Genomic DNA, 12583 nt, shown 5'->3' on the forward strand with positions numbered 1-12583 from the left:
GCAAACCATGGGAGGAGTCCTGAGGAGATAATTTGCATATTCCCACTGCATTTTGGGGTAAGTGAAGAGTCTCCGCGAGCTCAAAGAACACTGGATTTTGGCTGTTGGAGCTGAAAAGAGGACATCGGTAAACCGCGCGCCGCATTTTGAAGCTTTTTTTTTTAAGCTTTTTTCACTGTTTTCAGAACATTAACAATAAGAACATGGAAGAGTCCAGGAGCCATTTGGTGAGCTGCATATCCTGCTACATGTTCACAGACTTGCCAGTGGAAAAGCCAAACTTCACATGCCAGAAATGCAAGCTTGTGTCCCTGTTGGAGGAAAAGTTGCGAAATCTAGAAGAGAGGTTAACTACCTTGAAAATCATTAAGGAAGGTGAAGAGTTCTTAGACAGAGCAGAATTATCTCTTCATGATTCAGAAAGAGAAGAAATTCGAACTGCACCTGACGAAACAGAGGAATGGAAGCATGTGACCCACAGAAGCAGGAGGATCGAGAGGCAGTCAGCACCCATACTGCTCAGGAACCAGTACCAGGCTCTCACGCAGGAGAACCATGAAGAAATACAGCAAAATAAGACTTTGCCAGCAATGAATTACCTTGTAAGCCCTCAGAATCCTCCTGGATGGAGAAAGAAGAATGTTGTGAAGAAAAAACGGAGAGTGGTGTTCATGGGGGATTCCCTGTTAAGAGGAACAGAGGCCGCTATCTGCAGACCAGACATAACCTCAAGAGAAATGTGCTGTCTTCCAGGAGCAAAAATTAAAGATGTGTCTGACAGGATATCAAGACTCTTCAGACCTACAGATCACTACCCATTCCTGCTAATACATGTGGGGACAAATGACACCGCAAGAAAGGACCTGGAAACCATCTGCAGTGACTTTGAAGACTTAGGCAAGAAAGTGAAAGAATTGGGAGCGCAGGTGGTCTTCTCATCCATCCTCCCAGTGGATGGCCATGGAACAATGAGGTGGAATAAGATTCTACAGGTGAACAACTGGCTACGTCGATGGTGCCGTCAACAAGGATTTGGATTTCTGGATCACGGAATGAATTACCTATACGATGGACTACTTGCTAGAGATGGGGTGCACCTTACGAAGACTGGAAAACATGTATTTGGAAGTCGCCTTGCTACACTCATCAGAAAAGCTTTAAACTAGAACAATGTGGGAAGGGAAGCAAAAGGCCAGAAAAAGCCATACAGCTGACAAATACTATTGAGATCTCTGCTACTGGAAGTGGAAAGGAAGAACAAAGACAAAACAATTTAAATAATAAAAATATGGGAGGAAGAGAAACCAATCACAAACTAAAATGTTTTTATACAAATGCACAAAGCATGGGCAACAAACAAGGAGAATTGGAACTACTAATGCAGGAAAAGGAATATGATGTCATTGGAATCACTGAAACTTGGTGGGACGATACACATGATTGGAATAAAAGGCTAAAAGGATACAACTTATTTGCAAGAAACAGACTTGATAAACGAGGAGGAGGTGTTGCATTGTATGTTAGAAAAGCGTATATCTGCACAGAGATTGAAGCTTCAGAGACTGGGAGTTCTGTGGAAACTGTTTGGGTAAGAATACAAGGAGAGAACAACGGAAAGGACACCATTGTAGGCATTTACTACAGGCCACCTGGGCAAGCTGAAGATATGGATGAACTCTTTATGTATCAAATGACCAAGTTCTCCAAAAAATATGACGTAGTGGTCATGGGAGATTTCAACTATCCAGACATTTGTTGGGAATCTCTCTCAAGTAAAACTAACATGTCAAGCAAATTCTTATGATCTCTTGCTGACAACTTTATCTTCCAAAAGGTAGGGGAGAAAACAAGGGGATCTGCTACTTTGGATCTAATCCTTATAAACAGGGAGGAAATGGTTGAGGAGGTAAAGGTGGCTGGGACCCTAGGAGGCAGCGATCATGCTATTATAGAATTTTGGATAACTAGAGGAGGAAGACATGTGAAGACTCAAACTTCAAGGTTAGATTTTAGAAAGGCAGATTTTAAGAGACTCAGAAAGAGAATAGGAGGGATCCAATGGCTGGATGTCCTTAAGGACAAAAATGTCCAGGAAGGATGGGAAATTTTTAAAAATGAGATTCTCAAAGCACAATCGTTAACAATCCCGAAAAGTAGGAAGAATGGGAAGCATTTAAGGAAACCAGGATGGATGAACACAGAACTTAAACACATGCTAAAAAGAAAGAAAGAAATGTTTATTAAATGGAAAGAGGGAGGCATATCTAAAGAAGATTATAATGCAGTCTGCAGATCCTGCAGGGCACGTATCAGGTTAGCTAAAGCTGACAATGAATTAAGGCTTGCAAGAGATGTCAAAAGCAATAAAAAAGGATTTTGGGGGTATGTCAAAAGTAAAAGAAAAGTCAAAGATGCTATAGGATTTTTACAGGATGAAAATGGAGAAATGGTAAGAGAGGATGTTGAGAAGGCTGAACTTTTTAATTCCTATTTTGCATCTGTTTTCTCTCAGAAAGAAAATGTAACATCAACTGATCTTCAATGTCCTTTTAAAGGAATAGAGGAATCCAAGTTATCTGTAAACAGAAAGATTGTGAGGGAATATTTAGCTAACATAAATGAGTTCAAGTCTCCAGGTCCAGATGAATTACACCTCAGAGTACTGAAGGAGATCGTAGAAGAAATTTTAGAACCACTCTCCATAATCTTTGAAAATTCTTGGAGAACAGGAGAAGTCCCAGAAGACTGGAGAAGAGCAAATGTTGTTCCTATCTTCAAAAAGGGGAAGAAGGTGGACCCAGGGAACTATAGGCCGGTGAGTCTGACTTCTATACCAGGAAAGATCTTTGAACAAATTATTAAACAACATGTATGTAAGTACATGGATAAGAATGAAGTGATTAACCAGAGTCAGCATGGGTTTGTAACTAACAAGTCATGTCAGACTAACTTAATTTCCTTCTATGACAGAATCACTGACTGGGTGGATCAGGGAAATGCTGTAGATATAGTATATCTTGACTTCAGCAAAGCATTTGACAAAGTATCTCACACCATCCTTATTGAAAAAATGACCAAGTATGCAATGGACCAGGCAACTGTTAGGTGGATTCATAACTGGCTTAGTGATCGGACTCAAAGGGTGGTTGTAAATGGCTTGACATCCAGCTGGATGAATGTCTCAAGTGGGGTACCACAGGGCTCCGTCCTGGGACCTGTATTGTTCAACATCTTTATCAATGATTTAGATGAAGGAATTGAGGGTAAACTGATTAAATTTGCTGATGACACAAAGCTAGGAGGGATAGCTAATACTAGAGAAGAGAGAGAGAGGATTCAAAAAGACCTAAATAAACTGGAGCAGTGGGCAGCAACCAACAGAATGGTTTTTAACAGGGAAAAATGCAAAGTACTACATCTGGGCAATAAAAATGAAAAAAGCATATACAGAATGGGAGGAATAGAGCTAAGCAACAGTACATGTGAAAAAGACTTAGGTATACTAATAGATCATAGACTGAACATGAGTCAACAGTGTGATGCAGCAGCAAAAAAGGCAAATACAATTCTGGGATGTATTAACAGAAGCATACAGTCTAGATCACGTGAAGTCACTATGGGTCTTTACTCCTCTTTGGTCAGACCTCATCTGGAATACTGTGTACAGTTTTGGGCACCACATTTTAAAAAAGACATAGACAAACTGGAGCAAGTTCAGAGAAGAGCGACCAGAATGGTGACTGGTCTGCAAACCATGTCCTATGAGAAACGGTTGCAGGATTTGGGAATGTTTAGCTTGCAAAAAAGAAGACTGAGAGGAGACTTAATAGCTGTCTACAAATATGTCAAGGGCTGTCACATTGTAGAAGGATCATCTTTATTCTCATTTGCACAAGGAAAGACTAGAAGCAATTGGATGAAACTAAATGGGAGGAGACACAGATTAGATATTAGAAAAAACTTTTTGACAGTTAGGGTGATTAATGAGTGGAACAGGCTGCCACGAGAGGTGGTGAGCTCCCCTTCAATGGACGTCTTCAAACAGAGGCTGGACAGACATCTGTCTGAGATGATCTAGTGAATCCTGCTTTGAGCAGGGGGTTGGACCAGATGACCCAGGAGGTCCCTTCCAACTCTACCATTCTATGATTCTATGTTAGGTTGCCTTGATCCAAAGGTGGTGCTATCGATGTCGGACAGCGCTCAACACCAGCTGGTGTTACCACCTCCAAAGAAAATGATGACCTGCCAATCACGCTGGCTGTTGCGGGTAAAGAGGTGGCAGGTCTGCGCCCCAAAACAGGTGTGACTGCTGTCCCCCCAGTCACAGAGGATGAAGAGGCCGCGGATGCACAAGATATGGCAGACGGTGGATGGCCCGGCCGGCTAGGCCGCATTGTAGCACACTGAGCTTCCCACTGCAACTTATGCTTCATGTCCATGTGCCGGTTCATGCATGAAGTACTCAAACTATGTATTTTTTGGCCTCTACTTAGCTTTTGCTGAAAAATGTTACAGATAACACGAGTTGGGTCATCTTTATCGATATGAAAAAAATGCCCAGGCTATGCAAGGCTTAGCACCCATGCGACCTGAAGAGCCACCACGACTTGTGGTGACAGGCAGAGTTGTGTTTGAGGATGCAGTTGTTGACGTTCTTCCAGTACTACGTCTCTGTCCAGGAAGGCGCAACCTGACCTCGTCGTCACTAGCATCTTCCTCCACCTCCTCTGCTGACCTCATCTCTTGGCTGACTGTGGGTTGACAGTAAGTGGGATCTCCAACCTCATCATCATCACCCTGTGCGTTATCACACCCGTCGTCCTCAGAGCCAACCTGTTCCTGCCCTGACAAAAAACTAAAGTTGTCGCTCCAATCAGGTATTTGAGTCTCCTCATCGTCTTCCTCACTGTCTCCACCAACAGGAGTTACAGTTTGGGAATGAGGGTCTACATTATGGTCAGAACCTTCTACGTCCGGTCCTGGATCCGATTCATAAAGATTCTGGGCATCAGTGCAGATCATTTCCTCGTCTGGATTCACAGAAGCGCTGGAGTCGACCTCTGATTCCCAGGCTATAGTATGAGTAAACAGCTCTGCAGACTCAACCATCTGTTCTACCTCATACTCAGACGGGCAGCTGGAGATTTGGGAGCTGTGAGGAAGCAAGTGCGATTGGGATGACACCTTTGAGGACTGGAGTATTTGTGATGTTGAAGTTGATGTGGAGGAGAGCCCACTTAAAGGAGCACTTGATATCCGTTGAAGCACCTGCTGTTTTTGTGCCTCATCTGGAATTTGTAGGGAATGGCGTGGCTGTAAGAAAGGGATCTTATCACATTGTCCGCTAAAAGAAGTAGACATTTTAGTTTGGCTGGAAGATGGTCTTTCTTCTGCAGATGTTACTGTTGCTTTAACACCTACCCCACGGACACAACCTTTTTTCCCCTTCCCAACACGCCTATTCCCCTTTCCACCAGCAGCAGGCCTTTTTCCACTCATTTTGGTGGTTAACTAATTCACAACTGTGGAGTTGTTTGCACAAAAAAACAATGGATGGGAACCGAGCAGAGCTGAGTGGCCAAACTGTGGTATTAGGCCAAAACTATTGGCTGGGTTAGATGCAGAAAAAAATTATATTCAATTTGCAACCTGATGGAGGTCAGTATAGATGGACTAATAGAGAAAGTCCCACACACAGCTAGAAGCCCAAATATTTTTTCAGAGGTAGATGCAGAAAAAAAATATATTCAGTTTGCAACCTGATGGAGGTCAGTATAGATGGACTAATAGAGAAAGTCCCACACACTGCTAGAAGGCCAAATATTTTTTCAGAGCTAGATGCAGACAAAAAATTATTTTTAATTTGCAACCTGATGGAGGTCAGTATAGATGGACTAATAGAGAAAGTCCCACACACTGCTAGAAGCCCAAATTTTTTTTCAGAGCTAGATGCAGACAAAAAATTATTTTTAATTTGCAACCTGATGGAGGTCAGTATAGATGGACTAATAGAGAAAGTCCCACACACTGCTAGAAGGCCAAATATTTTTTCAGAGCTAGATGCAGAAAAAAATTATATTCAGTTTGCAACCTGATGGAGGTCAGTATAGATGGACTAATAGAACAAGTTCCACACACAGCTAGAAGCCCAATATTTTTTCAGAGGTAGATGCAGAAAAAAAATATATTCAGTTTGCAACCTGATGGAGGTCAGTATAGATGGACTAATAGAGAAAGTCCCACACACTGCTAGAAGGCCAAATATTTTTTCAGAGCTGGATGCAGATAAAAATTATTTTTAATTTGCAACCTGATGGAGGTCAGTATAGATGGACTAATAGAGAAAGTCCCACACACTGCTAGAAGGCCAAATATTTTTTCAGAGCTAGATGCAGAAAAAAATTATATTCAGTTTGCAACCTGATGGAGGTCAGTATAGATGGACTAATAGAACAAGTCCCACACACAGCTAGAAGCCCAAATATTTTTTCAGAGGTAGATGCAGATAAAAATTATTTTTAATTTGCAACCTGATGGAGGTCAGTATATATGGACTAATAGAACAAGTCCCACACACAGCTAGAAGCCCAAATATTTTTTCAGAGGTAGATGCAGAAAAAAATTATATTCAGTTTGCAACCTGATGGAGGTCTGTATAGATGGATTAATAGAACAAGTCCCACACACAGCTAGAAGCCCAATATTTTTTCAGAGGTAGATGCAGAAAAAAAATATATTCAGTTTGCAACCTGATGGAGGTCAGTATAGATGGACTAATAGAGAAAGTCCCACACACTGCTAGAAGGCCAAATATTTTTTCAGAGCTAGATGCAGACAAAAAATTATTTTTAATTTGCAACCTGATGGAGGTCAGTATAGATGGACTAATAGAGAAAGTCCCACACACTGCTAGAAGGATAAATATTTTTTCAGAGCTAGATGCAGACAAAAAATTATTTTCAGTTTGCAACCTGATGGAGGTCAGTATAGATGGACTAATAGAACAAGTCCCACACACAGCTAGAAGCCCAAATATTTTTTCAGAGGTAGATGCAGAAAAAAATTATATTCAGTTTGCAACCTGATGGAGGTCTGTATAGATGGATTAATAGAACAAGTTCCACACACAGCTAGAAGCCCAATATTTTTTCAGAGGTAGATGCAGAAAAAAAATATATTCAGTTTGCAACCTGATGGAGGTCAATATAGATGGACTAATAGAGAAAGTCCCACACACTGCTAGAAGGCCAAATATTTTTTCGGAGGTAGATGCAGAAAAAAATTATATTCAGTTTGCAACCTGATGGAGGTCTGTATAGATGGATTAATAGAACAAGTTCCACACACAGCTAGAAGCCCAATATTTTTTCAGAGGTAGATGCAGAAAAAAAATATATTCAGTTTGCAACCTGATGGAGGTCTGTATAGATGGATTAATAGAACAAGTTCCACACACAGCTAGAAGCCCAATATTTTTTCAGAGGTAGATGCAGAAAAAAAATATATTCAGTTTGCAACCTGATGGAGGTCTGTATAGATGGATTAATAGAACAAGTTCCACACACAGCTAGAAGCCCAATATTTTTTCAGAGGTAGATGCAGAAAAAAATATATATTCAGTTTGCAACCTGATGGAGGTCAGTATAGATGGACTAATAGAGAAAGTCCCACACACTGCTAGAAGGCCAAATATTTTTTCAGAGCTAGATGCAGAAAAAAAAATATTTTTAATTTGCAACCTGATGGAGGTCAGTATAGATGGACTAATAGAGAAAGTCCCACACACTGCTAGAAGGCCAAATATTTTTTCAGAGCTAGATGCAGACAAAAAATTATTTTTAATTTGCAACCTGATGGAGGTCAGTATAGATGGACTAATAGAGAAAGTCCCACACACTGCTAGAAGCCCAAATTTTTTTTCAGAGCTAGATGCAGACAAAAAATTATTTTTAATTTGCAACCTGATGGAGGTCAGTATAGATGGACTAATAGAGAAAGTCCCACACACTGCTAGAAGGCCAAATATTTTTTCAGAGCTAGATGCAGAAAAAAATTATATTCAGTTTGCAACCTGATGGAGGTCAGTATAGATGGACTAATAGAACAAGTTCCACACACAGCTAGAAGCCCAATATTTTTTCAGAGGTAGATGCAGAAAAAAAATATATTCAGTTTGCAACCTGATGGAGGTCAGTATAGATGGACTAATAGAGAAAGTCCCACACACTGCTAGAAGGCCAAATATTTTTTCAGAGCTGGATGCAGATAAAAATTATTTTTAATTTGCAACCTGATGGAGGTCAGTATAGATGGACTAATAGAGAAAGTCCCACACACTGCTAGAAGGCCAAATATTTTTTGAGAGCTAGATGCAGAAAAAAATTATATTCAGTTTGCAACCTGATGGAGGTCAGTATAGATGGACTAATAGAACAAGTCCCACACACAGCTAGAAGCCCAAATATTTTTTCAGAGGTAGATGCAGATAAAAATTATTTTTAATTTGCAACCTGATGGAGGTCAGTATATATGGACTAATAGAACAAGTCCCACACACAGCTAGAAGCCCAAATATTTTTTCAGAGGTAGATGCAGAAAAAAATTATATTCAGTTTGCAACCTGATGGAGGTCTGTATAGATGGATTAATAGAACAAGTCCCACACACAGCTAGAAGCCCAATATTTTTTCAGAGGTAGATGCAGAAAAAAAATATATTCAGTTTGCAACCTGATGGAGGTCAGTATAGATGGACTAATAGAGAAAGTCCCACACACTGCTAGAAGGCCAAGTATTTTTTCAGAGCTAGATGCAGACAAAAAATTATTTTTAATTTGCAACCTGATGGAGGTCAGTATAGATGGACTAATAGAGAAAGTCCCACACACTGCTAGAAGGCCAAATATTTTTTCAGAGCTAGATGCAGACAAAAAATTATTTTCAGTTTGCAACCTGATGGAGGTCAGTATAGATGGACTAATAGAACAAGTCCCACACACAGCTAGAAGCCCAAATATTTTTTCAGAGGTAGATGCAGAAAAAAATTATATTCAGTTTGCAACCTGATGGAGGTCTGTATAGATGGATTAATAGAACAAGTTCCACACACAGCTAGAAGCCCAATATTTTTTCAGAGGTAGATGCAGAAAAAAAATATATTCAGTTTGCAACCTGATGGAGGTCAGTATAGATGGACTAATAGAGAAAGTCCCACACACTGCTAGAAGGCCAAATATTTTTTCAGAGCTAGATGCAGACAAAAAATTATTTTTAATTTGCAACCTGATGGAGGTCAGTATAGATGGACTAATAGAGAAAGTCCCACACACTGCTAGAAGCCCAACTTTTTTTTCAGAGCTAGATGCAGACAAAAAATTATTTTTAATTTGCAACCTGATGGAGGTCAGTATAGATGGACTAATAGAGAAAGTCCCACACACTGCTAGAAGGCCAAATATTTTTTCAGAGCTAGATGCAGAAAAAAATTGTATTCAGTTTGCAACCTGATGGAGGTCAGTATAGATGGACTAATAGAACAAGTTCCACACACAGCTAGAAGCCCAATATTTTTTCAGAGGTAGATGCAGAAAAAAAATATATTCAGTTTGCAACCTGATGGAGGTCAGTATAGATGGACTAATAGAGAAAGTCCCACACACTGCTAGAAGGCCAAATATTTTTTCAGAGCTGGATGCAGATAAAAATTATTTTTAATTTGCAACCTGATGGAGGTCAGTATAGATGGACTAATAGAGAAAGTCCCACACACTGCTAGAAGGCCAAATATTTTTTGAGAGCTAGATGCAGAAAAAAATTATATTCAGTTTGCAACCTGATGGAGGTCAGTATAGATGGACTAATAGAACAAGTCCCACACACAGCTAGAAGCCCAAATATTTTTTCAGAGGTAGATGCAGATAAAAATTATTTTTAATTTGCAACCTGATGGAGGTCAGTATATATGGACTAATAGAACAAGTCCCACACACAGCTAGAAGCCCAAATATTTTTTCAGAGGTAGATGCAGAAAAAAATTATATTCAGTTTGCAACCTGATGGAGGTCTGTATAGATGGATTAATAGAACAAGTCCCACACACAGCTAGAAGCCCAATATTTTTTCAGAGGTAGATGCAGAAAAAAAATATATTCAGTTTGCAACCTGATGGAGGTCAGTATAGATGGACTAATAGAGAAAGTCCCACACACTGCTAGAAGGCCAAATATTTTTTCAGAGCTAGATGCAGACAAAAAATTATTTTTAATTTGCAACCTGATGGAGGTCAGTATAGATGGACTAATAGAGAAAGTCCCACACACTGCTAGAAGGCCAAATATTTTTTCAGAGCTAGATGCAGACAAAAAATTATTTTCAGTTTGCAACCTGATGGAGGTCAGTATAGATGGACTAATAGAACAAGTCCCACACACAGCTAGAAGCCCAAATATTTTTTCAGAGGTAGATGCAGAAAAAAATTATATTCAGTTTGCAACCTGATGGAGGTCTGTATAGATGGATTAATAGAACAAGTTCCACACACAGCTAGAAGCCCAATATTTTTTCAGAGGTAGATGCAGAAAAAAAATATATTCAGTTTGCAACCTGATGGAGGTCAGTATAGATGGACTAATAGAGAAAGTCCCACACACTGCTAGAAGGCCAAATATTTTTTCAGAGCTGGATGCAGATAAAAATTATTTTTAATTTGCAACCTGATGGAGGTCAGTATAGATGGACTAATAGAGAAAGTCACACACACCGCTAGAAGGCCAAATATTTTTTCAGAGCTAGATGCAGAAAAAAATTATATTCAGTTTGCAACCTGATGGAGGTCAGTATAGATGGACTAATAGAACAAGTCCCACACACAGCTAGAAGCCCAAATATTTTTTCAGAGGTAGATGCAGATAAAAATTATTTTTAATTTGCAACCTGATGGAGGTCAGTATATATGGACTAATAGAACAAGTCCCACACACAGCTAGAAGCCCAAATATTTTTTTAGAGGTAGATGCAGAAAAAAATTATATTCAGTTTGCAACCTGATGGAGGTCTGTATAGATGGATTAATAGAACAAGTCCCACACACAGCTAGAAGCCCAATATTTTTTCAGAGGTAGATGCAGAAAAAAAATATATTCAGTTTGCAACCTGATGGAGGTCAGTATAGATGGACTAATAGAGAAAGTCCCACACACTGCTAGAAGGCCAAATATTTTTTCAGAGCTAGATGCAGAAAAAAATTATATTCAGTTTGCAACCTGATGGAGGTCAGTATAGATGGACTAATAGAACAAGTCCCACACACTGCTAGAAGCCCAAATATTTTTTCAGAGCTAGATGCAGAAAAAAATTATATTCAATTTGCAACCTGATGGAGGTCAGTATAGATGGACTAATAGAATGATGCTATGCCCAAAAGATTTTGCTTCACTAGGTGCAGTAAAAAAATTGGTATTCTATACACAGGTGGTATATCTTGCAACACAGATAGGCTACTCCACTGACTAACACACTCTGCAATAGGCCGAAAAGGATTAGCTTTGCTAGATTCAGCCAAATGCTGTGAAAAAAACTTGCACAGCACTGGCACAGACCTGCCTGGCAAAAACTGATAGGAACTGATGTAACCTAGTCCTGAAAAGGACTGCAATTACAATTAGTCTTTACTCCCACAATCTATCTTTTTAAGAGCACAGACCTGCCTGATAAAAGTCGTAGGAAATGCTGTAACCTAGTCCTTAAAAGGACTGCAATCACAACTATTCCCTACTCCCAAGCTATCTGTAGATTTGTGCGAAAATTGGCTTGAAATTAACAAGGTATAGCGCATACAGCAACAGCGGTGCCGTCTAACACGCAGCTGCAGCAGTGAGAAAATGGTGGCGACGGGGAAAATGGCTTGGTCTTATAGGGCAAGGACATGTGACATACACTGCCAATGACACATGCCCTTGCTTGTGTGAAAAAAGCACTTCCCTCCGTGTGTGCGCTGCTGATAGGCTGACAGATTGCACCTCCCCACTGTAAATGCGGGAAAGAGAAAAAAAAATGGAGATCTTCATTATTCCTGCAGAGATCCATCCCCTGCCCCTCCCCCCACCCCGCTGTACACTCAAACTGCGTATTAACATTAATTTTCATCATTACTGAGAAAAAATCCAGTTATGATTTTGGTGCACGAACAGTTATCGAACATAACCTCGAACAGCCGAATTTTTCTCAAATTGTTCGTGTTCGCCGAACGGCTCGAACACCGCCCAAAACAGCTCGAATTTGAGAGTAGAACAACGCTCATCTCTATTCAATAGTCTCCATAGGAGACTAGAAGCAGCACTTGTCCAATCACCTCTGCTGCATACAGGCGACGAGCAGATCACCTGTATGCAGCAGAAATACTCACTTGCTATGAGCGCCGACCACTAGGCGACACTCATAGCAATCAGGACATGACAACCACAGGGGTCTGCTGCAGACCCTGGGTTGTCATGCCAACCTATCGGTGACTCGCGATCATGTGACGGGGTCACCAATGGGCAGGTCTAATGCAGTTCTTCGGGCGCTGCAATGTTAAATGCAGC

Source organism: Phyllobates terribilis, unplaced genomic scaffold, assembly GCF_046119375.1.
Source record: "Phyllobates terribilis strain yellow unplaced genomic scaffold, ASM4611937v1 Scaffold_2__4_contigs__length_985480577, whole genome shotgun sequence".
In the NCBI taxonomy this organism is placed as follows: domain Eukaryota; kingdom Metazoa; phylum Chordata; class Amphibia; order Anura; family Dendrobatidae; genus Phyllobates; species Phyllobates terribilis.